The sequence below is a fragment of the Mya arenaria genome, chromosome 6, assembly GCF_026914265.1.
Source record: "Mya arenaria isolate MELC-2E11 chromosome 6, ASM2691426v1".
Lineage (NCBI taxonomy): Eukaryota > Metazoa > Mollusca > Bivalvia > Myida > Myidae > Mya > Mya arenaria.
Window position 1 is genome coordinate 27,092,094 of NC_069127.1, and position 17,675 is coordinate 27,109,768.

Genomic DNA, 17,675 nt, shown 5'->3' on the forward strand with positions numbered 1-17,675 from the left:
GAATGGCAGGGGAAAGTTAAACTTAAAATAACCGTCCTTAATGTACAGTGTTTAGTGTCTAAATATTGCAATAATATTGCAATAAACTGCATTGTCCTGAAATTATTCATATTCAAGAATAATTATATAGCTATGCTTACTGATACATGAACTAATCAATCTATTGATTTAAATGTACAAATATTTCAGCAAATTCGTTTAAATAGAAAAAGAATTAAAAACTCTAAACGGGATGCCGTTGGTATAATTATCTATGTAAAAGAAATAAATGCGAATGACAAAAGTTTGTTTTTCCACTGTGAAGACGACTGGATAGCAATATATTCCTTCTGGATAATGATTTATTTATTGGTTTTTGTTATGTTAAACCAGAGGATAATGGTAGATTTAATTTACAGGTAGAAAATGTTTTTGATATATTGTGACGAGGATGCGGGGATTGGTAAATTTACTTTTTCTGTGTCGAGAGGATGCAGTTTGGTGGATTATGTTTCTCAATCCATGTTTGATTTCATTACTTCAATAACAGTACATGATCCCAATGCTTTATCTGATCATTGATTAATTGAGTACACATTTGAAATAGTGCTTACTTTGACGATGCTTCTTTATCATGATGACTGTAGAACATGATTAGTATAAAGAGATTAATTTTAGATATAAGTGGCAAAATGGACTATCGAATAATTTTATTAATGCAATAAGCAACGATGTTTTTGTTGATGAACTCAATACACATTGGCTCCTTTAACGGAAAATTGTCCGACGGACGGTGACGTAGATTCTAGTTTATCACAATTGTCCAAACTTATGAAAAATGTAACTGATGGTCTTTTTAAAACTTATATTTAGTATAATGCTAATAATTTTAATAAAACACAGCCTGGTAATAATCCTTGATTTACTGACAACCGCAGTTGTCTTTAAAATGAAAGTATCTTGCTACTGGTTAATGCTCGGTCGGAATATAAATGTACTATACAATCCTGTACAAAACATACCTTGCCGACAGAACAAAAACTTTGAAGCAATATATACATAATAATGCAAAATGTTACTGGAAAAGTCAGCGCATAAGAAACCTCCAGACATACCATTCTCGTCTTTTAAAGTGTATTGAAAAGCCGTTAACAATACTAGTGACCCATTTTTTTCAGGTTGATGAGGATATCATGAATTTTGATAAACGATTTGAACCGGACGAATTTCAAGTTATGGTTTGTTTATATCTACTTATGAAGGCGTTAAGCCAAAACGAAAATAAACTTTACGTGTTTGTGTGGTTTATTTTATTCATATTCACATAACTTATTTTGTGGGAATCGAATACTGAGATGAGTATAACAGAGATATATCAAGGTATTAAACAATTTTTAAACTGATTATTTTCAAGAAACATGGTCTGGCGGTTAAAAAGTGCCACTTCATTAGAAAGGATCTGTTCCTAACCTGGAAAAATACAGGAGTATTACTTTATTGATTTAATTTTAGGTATACTATTTAGCCGCATTCATAATAACCAATTGACATCATATTATTCATTGTTTGCCATTTGCTTTGTGCTAAAACCTGCTGTTATGTTGTACAAAGGCACACATAAATGTAGCCCGAGACCTACACTGATATATTTAAAGTCACAGATAAATACTAGCCCTAAACCTTCCATGCTCTTTTATAAATGCACCAATCAGCACTTGCCAAAACCTACTATGCTCTTGTATCACATACATACATAGAAAAAAAGCACATAGAAAAAGCCCCTAACCTACTGATCTTGTTTGAAGCAGGGGTTCTAAAGTTAAGGATTAATACTGAGATCATTGAGAGCTTTTAAAGATTCACTTGTACTCCCAAATAAGATTTACCACATTTAATACTTATAAAGGAAACGGAGTTAAATTTGAAAGAAAGCTGCAGATAATACGGTATTTCTATTTGATGAGACGATAGTAAACCATAGTAAGTCTTCACCAATCATTTAATAATTTTGCGTTTTCAGCTATTAAATAGACGATTACAATCTTATTATCATTAATCAATAGTTTCCATAAACGCATAAGTTAGCAAGTAGTTTAAGGTTAAACACTCAAAATTTGTGTTCGTTATACATGTGAATGTCTTGATTTTGAATAAGAGTGTTATTTTTAACTTAGGACTAAAGTGGAGTTGCAAAGATTTCACATTTGCATTTGTTGCTCGAAAATTTGCATCAAAAACAGTGGGACATACATTGAATTGAAATACAATGACTTCAAAAACGATTTGGAAGCCACATTATTCTACTTTGGGCATTAATCCCCATACTCAAACAGGCCCCCCGATAATAAAAATGACAAAATACAGCTGATAGGACCTTGTTAACGACAAAGGGAAAAATAACTAAGAACTACAAAAACAAGTATCAGTTTACAGCAATAAAAATACATTCACTATAGTATACACACAACAAATTGAAATTCATGACATTGCATTTACAAAACAATGCGGTATATGCTCGTTATAGTCATAGTTATTTCTTACCATCTTAATGTCAACGATACATTTGATGCGTCATAACATTTATTTGTTTAATGATTTTTTTAATGATTTTTGACATACTGTAGAAAAACAATTAGCATATGAACCGTTAAGTACAAACTTGAAAAAAGCAAAAGTTCCATAATCACAGTTACTTCTGAGTGATCAAGGGTTCAGCATGTGGCCTTATATGGTCATTCTCTCACACAATTCGTCCGAGAAACATATATATTTTGGCCTCGTTTAGTTGTTTCCCCCCCAACCGATGGTGGTGGTCACATTATATTTTCAGGAGGAGGATCTGAATGGCCGGGCTCGCCTAATATCATGTCTCGACTTAAGTAGTTAACATTTTGTATCCATGTAGGCCCATCGATATCACTTGAAGCGATTGCATAGTCATACAAGCCAGTATAGACATGCTCGTGCTCGAGAGTCTCAATGTTCACGTTTTGTGAACATGTTTCGGCAGTTGTACGGGTACGTTTCACATAGTTGAATCGACCAACGAAGCATATCACCAGTATTAGCAATGACGCCGAGGGAATAAGTATTGTGATAAGCCTGACGTTATTGTTATGCAAACTCAGTTCATTTTGTTCCACTGAAATACTATGCTGACATCGAAATTCATTAATATTTTGACACCGGTCAGGTTCAAGCATAACTGTACATCCACGTTTGTTTAGAGAAACACAAGACATTGTTAGTTTGTCAAATGTAAACTTGGCATTGTCGACTAATTTAAATGTTCTCACGCTGCTCAAATAAAATCTTTCAGAGTAATTTGTTAAATACGTATCAATGCCATGGTAAATAACAGGTGGCATTTTTGCAGAGTATGCTAAGCATGTCTCGTCAATATCGTCTTTAAACATAGCTCTGTTTAGAATGCAAAGGTTTAGTCCAATAGCATCAAATGTGTCATTATAATTCAAACAATTCGCTTGTACTACTTCGAAACAATCTTTTTTATCACAAGTACTCAATCCGTTATGCTTTCCTGAACATTTGGCGGTTTCATAAATCCTCGAATTATTCTGGATGAATGATGTTATACATGCATATATTTCACTATAAACAGTTATATCAGTTAATTTATAGACGAATGCAATAGTAGAACTATTCAATTTTGATTCGATTTGGCAGCTTGTTACTATTGGCAAACCTTCATAGTCCATACAGTAGCACTCCTCGTTCTGTATTCCAACAAAAGTTATCTTTCTAGTAGATTCTTTTCTTGAACATACTTTGGAACATTCGTAAAGCATACTAGTACTGTTCACGCTTTCTTTAAAATGTGTAGGTAGTTTCTCAGCACAACCAAACGGAGCAATATATGCTCCAAATTCCGCTCTGTAATGTGTCCATAGTGATTCGCCATCATCAAGCTCCAAGCTTTTAGCAAAAGCACAGTTTTCTACTTGATGACTTCCAAACGGCATTGATTTCATAATATCCCGAGGAGCAAATCCACCAGTCTTCCTGCATGTATCCAAGGCATAAGAAAAGTTTCCATGGGCTTCATTCTGTGCTTCTCCAGTATAAATAAAATTAATTATTAGCTTGACTATTATCAAACCACTAAGATTCATGACTTAAAACTTAAAGTATGTCGTTTAAGCCTGTTGCTGTTAACTGTTATTAATTCTTTGTCGAGCTTATTTATATATGTGACACATTTATTTCCTTATTTGTCTGTGTCACATGTCTTCCTTCTTGTGATATGTTACATGTATCTCTAGTGTACTCCATTTATTTGTGTGTTTTCTTTGGGGGGTTTTCAATCTATTATCGAGCAATTCCCTCACTTTTTAAACTGATTGTAAACTGTTCATATAAACGTAATTAGAAACGCCGCGAGGCGATAAAACAGGGATTTTAATTCCTGGTCCCAGTACCATGCAAATACTTATGTTATATTTCAACTGTCGTATATTGAGTAACCTTGAAAATCTTTACATCATTTGAAAATGCTTCCATAAAGAACTTCCACAACAGGATGTCGACTGTCATTAAAATGGTCTTATCAGATTTGACACTAATCAAGAAAAATGCTGCCCTGAACTGATTAATTTGTTTTTGAAAGATGCATTCGTTAGATAAAGAACATAGCTGTGCAATATAAAAATGTTGAAGCGGAAACAGTATTTTAGTTTGTCTTTGCTAAATGCGCCTGTTGTAGTTTGTTTCGTTTCGAGTCCCATACTCATACATATTATTTGACTTTAAATTCGGGAGGAATGCCCAACCCCATTCGGGTCTTTTACTTAATGTTGAGTGTTAGACGGACTTCCGCTCCAAAATTGTTTGGAATTAATACACCTTGAAATAATGAGTACTGGTGGTTTGTATCGACGTGATGGGCTAGCTTTATAAGTGAGTAAGCTTCATTTTAAAATTGTAGTTTTAGGATATTAGCTCCACCTGAATTTGTCAACTGTCTAAGACAGCTCCTGTTATCATGGGGTATTTGGACTTCCACCTTAGGCAGCTTCGTGATCCCCAATGCAATACAAGTTTGGCAGTTTCTATTTTATGGCTCTACAATTTTAGATGTAATTGATGTCAGGTGAGTGATGAAACTTATGGTATTTGAACATAATGTAAATACATATCTTGGGATTGCTTTCAGATTCAGTAGGCACAAGGTCTGTAAGATCAAGCTCAAGTTGAAACATGGTCTTGCTTTATAATATTGATAAAGTGTACCGACAGTTTATGTGAAGACATGTATATCTCTTGCTGATTGGCTTATTGTGATAAACGTCAAGAAAGTGTAAAACAAAACGCGCATACCTATAACCAAGTATTCAGTTTGCAGTACATCATAACAACAAATCTTGGTTAACAGCAAATCCATATGAGGTCTTTCTTTGGGACGGTAATTGGAGTCAGTGGGGTCAATGTTAAGGTCATAAAATAAGAAGAGAAAGAATTATACTCAATAACTTAGTTAAGAATATAAAAAAGGATATATACAACATAGTTTAGGGGGTGCCTACGTAAAACGTAGCTTGAAAATGAAATTAGTTCAAATTACAGAAGATTCTGATATTGAAATTAGATAAGTTAAGAGTAGATTGTAAAATAGTACGCATGTATTCTGCAAACACATTTAATTAAAGAAATCAAAATTACTTCATTGGTATATAACAAGTTTATGCAAATACAAAATTTACATGTTTTGTAGTTGCATATTGCGTTCTTAAGATCACGGTCAAGATAGCTAAAATGTAAAATAAAAAAAAAAAAATAAAAAAAAAATATTAAACAAGCATTATCACTTTAGATGCAATTTATATAATGTGATGAAACTTGTAGTGTTAGAACAAAGGTTAAATGCATACATTGGGATTGCTTTCAGGGTCAGTCACGTCAAGGTTACTTGTACTCTTAATTAAACAGAAACATGGTTTCCGTTTAATAATTTTAGATACATTTATGGAATAGCGACGAAATCCGTTGTGTTGTAGCACTATGTGGAGGCATTTTTTGAGTTGTTTGAGTAAAAGTATCAGATATTCAAATATGAAGAAGGTTTTTGCTAAGTAGCTTTCGTTCGAATGGATTGGTACACTCATATGGACTTTGCTGTGCGGAAAGAATATGTGAAAATAGTTACTGCGCTATCTTTTTGGGCTCAGTCGGATAAAGGTCAAGGAAGCTGTTACCAGCACTAAAATCATGTTTTCTGTTTTGTATACAGCAACTTTACATGACGTTGTAGTTTGCGTTCGTGTGTGGGGTAAGTGGGGTAAAGGTCAATAACTTTTATAAGAAAAAGAGAAGATAAGTAATACTCAATAATTTAATTAAGAACACCATAAAGATATATTCAATTGAAATATGCCCACGTGAAACATATTCTGGAAATGGATAAGGAAATTTATAGATTTTTTGATAGTAACCTTAGTTAAGAATGATGTGCATTGATTAAACTCAATACAAATCAAGCCGTTTATAGTACTTGGGGTTGGTAAGAGCAAATTGAAGACCGCTGCGTGTATGTATATTATAACCAATGCTCCTTGTTAAAGTGACTTTCGTATTTAAAATCAATACATACGCATGTATACTAAGTATACATTGTAAATGATAAACCTTACTTTCTAAATAATACAAATATGAAAAATATTTCTTACTAAAAACAAGAATGAAACCGTGTATATAATAGCTGAAAACGCACAAATTTAAAATGATTGGTGAGTGCTAAAAGATACATTGATCAACTATCGTATCATAAGATAGAAATTCCGTGTAATTCTCTACACCTTTTACTCAAATTAAACATGGTATCCTTCATAAGATTCATTGATTTAGATATTTATTCATCATTTTCGGTAAATTTAAGCAATTGTTTTATTTGTGTTACATCGTTTTTGGGAGTAAGAGTGCATCTTTTAACAAATTTCAGAAAACAAATATAGTTTTGTCGCATCTCTGAGTTTCAAATTAAATTGTTTTCGATGTGTTTTGAATTGGGATCCGATGTAAAAGGCCTTTAGTTTGTCCTGATAGCTATAGAAAATTATATCAATAGGATATTTCCTATGTTAACATGAGTCCCTTGGCATGAGACTTGCTAATGATAATGGGGGATGTAAATGAATGTCCATTGATATTGAATTCTATTCAATAACGTTAGAGTAAGTCATTAGTATGAATGGCAAAATTTAAAAGTTAATTGTTGTGCAGTATTGGTATACAATATGAATACGATCCAGGGCTAAATTGATGTTAATCGGATAATGAAATGGTCAGTAGACTCAAGAGAGTATCATTAATTCGTTTAAGCTTAAATACATGACCCATATATAAAAGCAATTTACAATTAAATGCATTACTGAAAGTGCATCTTAACAGCATATTAGCCAAGGTAACTTGTTTTAGTGATAATTTAATTTGTATCTATGTTCGTATGTTGTTCGATAAACAGTAGTCCCTTAAGCATTTATATTGAATATTAGCATTTATTTGTATCGATCTTTAAAGCAGACTTTTCCATTTTCTTTAACTTTAACCAGGTATATTGATTTTGGTACACATGTACCTTGTTGAAATCAGAACTTAAGACGAAATATAAAATATACCTTCCTTATAACCTTATATGTATATAGACTATCACCTTAACCATTTGATCGCTGAATGAATGTTTTTTTTTTCAAAAACGCCTTTCATTTGGGAGTATAGTATACCTATAGTATATAAGTATACCTATAGTATATACTATACGTATTGATTTATAATAAATACATTGTATTAAAACAAAATCATCACAGTGCATCAATGAGGTTATTTATTAATGATTTTTTTTTGAAAGACAAGATTGGATAAATTATGTGTTAATGTCACATTAGAGGATAATTATCCTTTTTATACATTGTGAAAGTCGGTACTGTACTGGTATTGTCTCGCAATTACATCGAAATAACTTTTGTCACCTCTTAATTTGCTCAAATTTATCTTCAAAATCGGATTAATTTCTCACGTTGCTCATTCTTTGGCGGAAATTGTTATTTCAAATTCGTAGACCAAATCCAAAACGGCATTTATTGACATACTATACAGATTGAAAACTTAGTGAATTACATACTTCCACAGGGTTTATTTCCGACACATGATGGACTCACTGGAAGGAAAGATATCAATCATAAAAGGTTTGTTGTATTTTGTGAAATGTTTGAATGATTAATTTATATGTTACTTTCAAGTCTTTGAATTATAGAAACTGTGTCACTATACGACCATTATAATATTAAAATGTCTTCATAAATTATTATATTTGATTGTGCCAGCGCTAAATCTATCATTCCAAGCTGTGTTTTCTTTTATAAATCGTAATAAGTTAGCAGTTTGGGAACGAATTTAATAAGATTTAGTTCAAAGCTTTTCTGATCGGTATTCAAAAGCATCTGAAATCTTTAGGTATTTTCCAAAGTAAAAGTTTTATCTCCTTGAATATATAATTTATAACCTAATAAACACTATCTAATATACTTGATGTTTTTCAAATGTTTATCATGTACATATTTAAACACTTTGTTTTAATTGGTCTGATTTAAGGAACCCGATTTAAGTTAGGAAGTGACATAAGAATTTCGTTGAATAACGACCTTGGACCCGTTTTAATCAAGAAATAGTTGTAAATAAACGTGCCCTTAGTGTCAGATCTTCGTTATTTGCTATATGTCTGCGTTAATTGAACTTTGACTGGTATAAGCGATGAATACAAGGTTAAGAAAAATACAATGAGGTAAGGTCAATGACGGCGGTGGGGACGTGCAAAAAATTCAATCTTTAGAAATAATACAATGAAAACCTTTGGCACAACCCAGTTGTCGAAACTAAACCCTGTTTAGGAGCACAAGGCAAGGGTCCAAACGACAATGAACTAGAAACACATATTTAAAACACCATAAGCATTAAGTCAGCCATATGAATGAAATGATGGTTCGTCCACATCTTCATAATGACCATACGTACAGGGAAGTACGTCCCATAACTACAGTACACATGTTTGTCCATTTATTTCCCATGATGGCTAATAGAAACATTAGAACATTTATTTACGCGGGAGCAGCTCTTGTTTCAATATGTGCTTTAGATTAAAATGCATACTGATTTCAAAGTGTTAATAAGAAGTATCTTTTAAGTCAGATCTTATATAGAGGCATAGGATGTTCACTAGAAGGTACGCGATACGAGATTCTAATGAGCTGCACGGGGGTCACGAACCTGGATACCCTCACAAAGAGCGACCCAATGTGTGTGCTCTTCTACAAACACTACGGACAGTGGCGCGAGGTTGGGCGGACGGAAGCTATCAAGAATACACTAAACCTAAAGGTACATATGCACTGTACATAGTAAGTTTAACTTTTTTAAATTTTATTTTAGCTCGATTGCACAATTCATATATTTGTTTAGATATGGTTTCTTAGCTCGATAAATCTTGTTCCGTTGTAATAATTAAATCCAATTCCCAGTTGGTATATACCATGTTCTAAATAAACAGATTACAATGTTATCTGAATACATTTAAAAAGTTCTGAATTGCATAAAATATATCAGCTAATTATACCTCTACCAGTAATTCGATACTATGGAAGACTTATGAAAGCTGCCTAAATGAAATTATCTCAGAGGTTATTATTTATAATTCAGTTATTAACAGATCAATTTACAATAAGATGTACACAAAAAGCTTTCCAATTACATTCTACTCTATACTTCATTTTTTAGTTTGTTGAATCCTTTGTTTTGGACTTCGACCCGAGCATGCTGCAGAATTTTATGTTTTCTGTTTACGACATTGATCACAGGTAAACAAACGTTTATTTCCTCTGACAATGACACATATATCAAGCAATGCCCATCACTCTTGGTATTATGTTCCTTGGTTTTTAAAGACAAACATGTGAATGTTGGCACCGTACGCGGTGCTTTTTTCGTATTTTATGAAGATAAATAAATATATCAAGTCTGTTCCCACGTGTTACAGCCTGACGTGTACCTTGAGATATCCCGCAGTATCGACAATGTGACGTTCCATCCAATCTACCGCACGGAGACGGACAAGAAGACACAACATCCCAGGTTTTCTCTTAATTTAAATTTGTCCGAATATCAAATTGAAATGCATGTTGAGGCATACTTTGTTTTGAAGTGAAATACGATAACAGATTGGTGGATGTTCTATAGAGCTTTTTGTACTGTGGTGATATTCATTAATCATTCTAAATAAAACCTTACCTTATGTCGATTCCTTAAAACGTTCATAGTCAGTTTTAAAAGAAAAGTACAAGTGTTTTAAAGAAAAGTAAAATAGATATGAATAAATTATTTTATCAATGTATGAGTGAGAAACGTAACTTACGAAAATGAGCCAGATGTTTTCTAAATACCGGCCCAGATTTGTACCGAAACACGATACAATGTGAGGTAGATAATTGTCTCATAATCGTTTGTGATATCAGTATTAAAACTGAAATGCAAAATTACTTGAATAAATTTAAGATAGGGTCCTTTAGCTCTTTTATGTTCGTATGCCATATACCGGATCGTGTATGTTCAGGACATATGGCGTCCTTTCGAGCTTGGTTTACAGCGTTTGTGTAATGGAGATTGGGATCGCTAGCTCCAGCTTGCAGTTTGGCACCACAGGTAAGAAACACAATCTATTTGTCGTTTTTTGAAACAGTCCTCCCGGTTCTATCCCGAGAGCGAAGGTATTCAATAACCCACACTCTTCTAAATCATTTATGATACCGCTTGGCAATACCAAGGTCGTACAGAATGATTGACATCGAGTTGGAGACAGTTAAATCCCTTCATTTTTAAATTGCATGTGTCGTCATTTTCTTAAATCATTGGTAATGTTAAAGGATACACGTTTAGTGTTCGCAAAAATCTTACATTAACTCCATAGCTTTCAAGCATTTTGCTTCGTATTCATAAACAAAATATTGTCAAAGACATTTGCGTTTACGGGCAACCATATTTTTAAATAAACTCTGATACAGTGTTTCTTTATCTAAAATTTTCTTTTCAATACAGCCTGCAAAATATGATAAACGGACACAACGTAATCAGCATTTTGGATATAAACTTCCTGGCCATTGGCTTACCACAAAACAAGGAAAAGGAAGGAAAAGTATTGAACAGTGAGTCAATATAATGTTGCATTAAACATATATTTGCGTCTTATTCTGATCAACAGTCCAAATTCAAACTACAATAAAAAGGTTACCAAATTTACATAGCTTTGATATGCTTAATTATACCGCGATGGCATTTTTGCGGTATTTTTCATCAATACTTTTTTTTTCTATAAAAACTTTTTCAGATAAGATACTTTAATTTATCAGATTACCTCTTAGGACATTCTCACATGCATCTCATAACTGTTTACAGCAACTTTAGTTTGTAATGATGTTGGTACCTTTGTAAGATGCGGTACCTTTGAGTGATCATATTCCTTGAAGGCTGGTATTATTTATTACCTTGGATAGTATCACTCAATGATATATATACGAAAAATGTTAATTTTATTTCATACAAGTCTATGTTATGTTTACTAACAAAAGCGCTATATGCTTACGTTAAATAACTTTAGTGATGGGTTCTCTTCTTATCTGATCATCCATTTAGCACTTCTGGATGAAATAATTATTTGAATAATGTAGCGCTATTTTTATCATTTCAGTGGAACCGGTGATTATAAAATGCTAGGCCGACAGGTAGCAACGTTAAGAGATCTAAACTCTATACAAAAGTAGGTTAAATAAATAATTTAAACAAATTATGTAAGCCCATTTTGTATTTGCTGCATCTATAATTGACAATTATTATTGTTATGAATGCATGTAACCGGATTTGCCGCTCCATTCTCGATGATAGGGCCAATATATGGAAAGACATATATTTCCATTATTGCATAAGATGTGTGTTTTCGGTCAGTTACTGGTGTGTGTTAACAATAATTAGTTTTCAATTGTCATTCCCAATTCCTCCCAACTGATGTTATTTCTGCCGATTGGATTCATATCAGAATAAAAGCCTAATATGGACATGATTCCATTACGTCGTATGCAATGTACAAAGAAATTTTCAACATTTCTTTTCTCTGCTACTGAAGGTGAACAGATTGAAGTTATCATTTCATGACTGAATTCAATAAAGCGTTTCAACTAGGCCATTTTCACAAAGTTTACAGGTTTAAATTAGTTGCCAAAACATAGGTACATACTTGTTAAAATAAGATACATATCGGTGAAAAAATGATTAACCTATATATATATATATATATATATATATATATATATATATATATATATATATATATATATATATATATATATATATATATATATATTGATTGTAAATATCTCAAGTTATCCGGTATATTCTCTACAAAACATATTTGTCTATCGACTGAACACTGAACAAATGGTGTCGTAGCAGCAATCCAACTATCGTTAACTGAATTGGCCTTGATCGAGCGTTTTGATTTTTTTTTCAAAAACATCGCTTAAAACGTCGCACAAGTAGGTCATTTTGAACTAAAACTAGTTTGTTTTCTAATATCATGACTTTTGACAGCTTTTTGATCCACAAAAGTAACTGATCGTGTTTTTTATGCAATCATCGTGATACTCCACCTTTTTTCGGTCGTTACCATCTGCAAAGTTGTACATGACACTCGGGCTTTTAACTATTTTATGGGCTTTTGCAGATGGTAACGACCTCAAAAAATGGTGTATTTACCCTATGTTCGCAGTACATGAAAGAAAAGCCTGGTAGGTGAATATTACGTTGCGTGGAAAAAGTCATTTGTGTACTTGGAATGAGAAGTTTGAAGTTGATACCTGCATCCTATGAACCTGCAATCAATTCGCGGCATAAGCTTATTCGCAATCATTTTTTACACAAAAACAAATATCATGCTTAAACGATATCTGGGATGCGTACCTTGCAAATTATATAAGCGAGGCAGCCAATATATTGTAGAATAGTAGCTTAAAATCGCAACTAAATTTCCAAATAGTTTGAACTGTAATGAAATCGGCAGCAAAACTTTTTTTTTTCACGAACTTGTGGCAAATGAATACAAATGACGGTACTTATACGTAAGGGTATACAACAATGTGTTCTATACTTATTACTGTCTCTATACTTCTTTAGAAAACAATGTGTTGCCTAACGCGAGAACTCTTGGTAAAATACAAATCAACAACACCATACTCGTTAAAAATGCCATATTTGGAAAAGAAGGAACCTACCAAACAGCAATGCGTTCCTACAGGTACACGCTTAGCACTATTTGACATTCGCAATGAATCACAGATCATGTGAAATACTCACAATAAAAAGAAATATTAAAAGCATGAAAGAATCAACTTGATTTATTAAAAGCCAGTTTCTTTCGAAGTAATACAAACCGACTTATATTCAGGTGTTTCTAACTTATTTCATTCCTTTACATTTTTCGAAAATGTATGCATTATAATTATAGAGGTTATGACTCACAAAGCAGGACACTTTATATCATACTCGTGACCTATTGCATATCTTAAAATCCAAAATTTGATTTTGTATTTCAGATATTGCATACGGATAATGTTCTTGAGTACTAATATACGATGATTTAAAAATGTTTCATTGAAATGAATTGATATAAATCATGCTTTCCTTCGTTTTTGTAAGGATTATATAAGGATTCACACATACCACGAATAACTTAAACGAAGAATAAAGAGTTGTGATCATTTTGTTTTACTTTAGGGAAGGCCATTACAAAGAACTACCTCTTGCGCCGAAGAAAGAAGGGAAAATGACAAACAGTATTAAAATCATAAATAACGGATACATGCGCTTCTTTCAAATTAGGTAAGACAGCGTAAAGAGATATGCCCTTAATTGATAATGTAGAGCGATTGGCCTCCCTTGAATATAGGGCAACACTTTTTCAAACACATTGTTTTCATTGCCAGTGTCCACTAAGGAAACGCATAGTAAGTAAAGGCTTTAGTAAAACCTAAGTTGTAACGAATATGTCACCATGCTTGTTATTGCAATTGTTTTTTTCTTTCTTCAATTTCACCAGCTACCTTTTGATGTTAATATTGCTTCTTCATCCTCATTACAGGGTAAATTGTGACTACTCGTTATTGAATTATGTCACAGGAGGGATGAAACTAAACCTTTACGTCGCCATATACTTTACGGTATGTAAATGTCCGCTTCTGTCTGCGACCAAAATGTTTATTCCTCGAAGAAAGGCAAACACAATATAGCATGGGAACCATTGCAATTATGACCACAATATTTGAGTACATAACATCCTTCCAACGTTCTTTTAAATAAATTTTCTGTAAAAGATGCGAAGACATGTATATTTATAAAACGCAATTGATATACTATTGTTCGACAAAATTTAATTTATATTTATGTATCACAATGTGCCATTATTTTATTATGTGCTTTCATTCTTTACATTTCCAATACTGTAATTTACAGCCAGTTTTATTTTAAAAAGTGTGTATATATTTCATGTATCCATGTCCCTGTGACATTCTTGTTAAATTTGAAAATATAAAGTATTGTTCTGTTTCAGGCATCGAACGGAACACCTGAACAGACGATTAGTCTTCACGACGTCTCCGACAATAAGGTTTATGAGTTATCAAATGTCTTATTAAAACTGTATTGATCAGAAAAATATTAAAGAACAAAGTTTAGGGACAAAGTCATGAAAATAGCGGAAGAAATTCTAACACTATTATGAATTTTCGATACAGTTTTAAGCAATGCTTAACCTTCCCGATATATGTATACATATTTCAAATGCATCTTGTAAATAACGTTCCGCAACACCTTCATACTGTAAATTTACATTTTTGTCCCATAGAAAACACCTTACATGGAAGTTATAGTGGCGTTAGGAGGAGTTATTTGCCGTTACTGTACAGAAGAGAAAATAGGTATGATGGGATTTGGCGCCAAGATAAAAAAAGTCGTCTGTTATAAATCACTGTTTTCCACTTTCGAACGATTGGAACAGATTTCACCAATATGGAATTGAGGTAATTAATATGTCATGAATGTCAAAATATAGTTGTTCTGTGTTCACGGATACAGTCGAGCGATCTAAAACTGAAATCAACACATCTTCCGTTTCTTTTATGCATTTTTGAAAGTATTGGTTTTGCAATTCATCTTTTTCAAAATTCTGTTTTTCCCATAGCCCTTTGCTACGCAGCTTCCCTTAGGACGCCCCAACTAAACAGTTTTGATAGACGTTGACGTACACAGTTATTCGTACGCCGCATTGTAAATCGGTTTCTTTTTAAACTATTGCAGAATCAATAAATGTTTTTTTTTTAATTTTGATTAATTTTTCTAATTATCTATTACTTTTAACACCCTTTTGCAATCCATGTATCCGTGCGACGCCCCTCACGCACAATTTTGATCATAGATAACAAGGACAGTCATTTCAATGAATTTTGAATGTGTTCTTTCAAGCCAATGTTTGAACTGTGAAAGATCCTAAGAAGAGGATTAAACAAGGTTAATATTATTTTAAAACCGGATGTGTTTCAAGAATTGCTAATTACTTTTGTCTAGATTTTAAAACCGACATACGCAAGTGGGTAGTTTGCGGAATAAGAATTAATGCAGGGCATGCCAGTTAAATTATTAAGGAGCATTACCTAATGAGTTGTCGTTCCCGGAGAAGGACTAAAATAGACCTAAATTGTCAAGCAAAATAACTTACTTATGGTTATAACTTTCATTTGATTACATAAGAGCGCCATCAGCCGGTACAAGAATGCTGTGAAGCATTTACGAATGTCGGGTCCCACGCGACAGAAGCCAGTGATCTCCTTTGCTGAGTCTCTGGCGGTGCGCGAGCCCACACAGGACAGTCAGGTCTACCATGTCCTCCTCGTCATAGCGGTTAGATCTAGAGACTTTGTCATATTGTTGTATTAATGTTCTATTCCTGTTAATTTGTATATTTAGAATTCTAAACACATTGTTAGACATCCGTTTATACATATTAGATTAGTTTAAACTTATTTAATGTTACAACGATTGTCAAACAAGCTGTTGCAACTTATATTAAACACTTTCGTTGGCACGATGTTGCACAAGAGTGTGGCCTTGTGTTGTGTGGGAAACCGGAGTACCCGTAGAAAACCCACTTGTCCGGCTTGATGACCACTAACCAAATTCACATGCGCCCAGACTGGTAATCGAACCCGGGTCGGCTTGGTGAGAAGCGAGTGCGCTAACGGGACAAAACATATTACTGGTGTAAACTAATATGTTTCTAATTTTCGAAAGTTTCATTTGAGATTACTGCTTCAAATAAAACAATAGTATACATAAATACAAATTCTCAAAGAAAACAACGCTGATTCCTTAAACATTCAGCCAATCAGACTTAAGGCAGGGTCCAAAATATTTAGTTAAATGTGACATATCATCAAATGCCTTGCCTACACTAAAAACGCAATTCACCCTCTCAATTTCTTTAAACGTTCCATCTCTTGAACGTCTTGTGAGCGGTGGAGAAAATGCATTAAATACATCAGGGACAGTCTTAAACGATTTAAAAAAGTGTTTTTATTACATTAGGATGGCATTTATAACGACATAGATGACGTCCTTGAACGCCTGACCTCTATAAGCCACTTGCCCTTAACGGTTGTGTTTGCCGGGGTCGGTCCAGCAGACTTCACGTTCATGGTGAGTAGTACATAGATTCTTAGATTTTTGAGGTACTTAAATAATATGATAGACATTAGGAAATGTAAAGCGAAAAATGAAATTAACATCGTTGATCGGTGTTTAGATTTAGTTTAATGGCAATATTTCAGTTTTGTTTAATGGAAAATTGGCAATATGAAAGAACTGTGCCATTTGTATTCCGGGGAAATGAAACAAAACGTTAGGTCTGATTTAATTCTCTTTTAAAATATCTTTAAAAGGTTTTAGTCTGCGTTATTGTTTCGCTTGTTAATGTCTAATTTAATGCTTAACAACTCTATCAGATTTAAATTACTTACATTTACCAAACTCTATGTAAAGAAGTCAAACAAAACTTAATACCTGTATTTCAACTTTATATTTTGATCAGGAATGTTTCAGTCAAGAAAGCACAGGTTTTGTCGGCCTGACAAACAGAACGAAGTTACTCAACCGCAAGCATACACATTTTGTCTCATTTTCACGGGAAAACGGACAAAACATTGATCTCGACCGACTGGTATGTATCCGCTCATATTACATTGTGTGCACTTGTTTATCGTGAAAGGTCTTTTTAAGCCATATGAAGGTCAATGGAAATAACTAATTACACCATACTATTTTTAATTTATACACTTGTAGGCCCGTGAAACACTAGCAGTCATTTCATCGCAGATCACAGAATGCATGCGGCGGAAGGATATCATACCAAACAAGTTTAACCAGTTTACCTCGGTCAAACTCTAGTGCTTCGTTGATCAATACAAACCAGACCGAGGGTAGAGGACTTAGTAGAAGGTCGGCTTCTAGAACCAGCTTAATAAGTCGAAACTCTGTAAATATCGCCACGGATCCTAAATGCCCTACTTGTGGCTCGGTGCTTGACAATGGTTCTTCGT

The 17,675-nt window shown here is 33.3% G+C and overlaps 1 pseudogene; it reads left to right on the forward strand.

Moving 5' to 3' along the window:
• The first annotated feature begins 9,197 nt into the window (after positions 1-9,197).
• On the forward strand, positions 9,198-17,523 carry LOC128237668 (copine-9-like; annotated as a pseudogene).
• Positions 17,524-17,675: the final 152 nt, after the last annotated feature.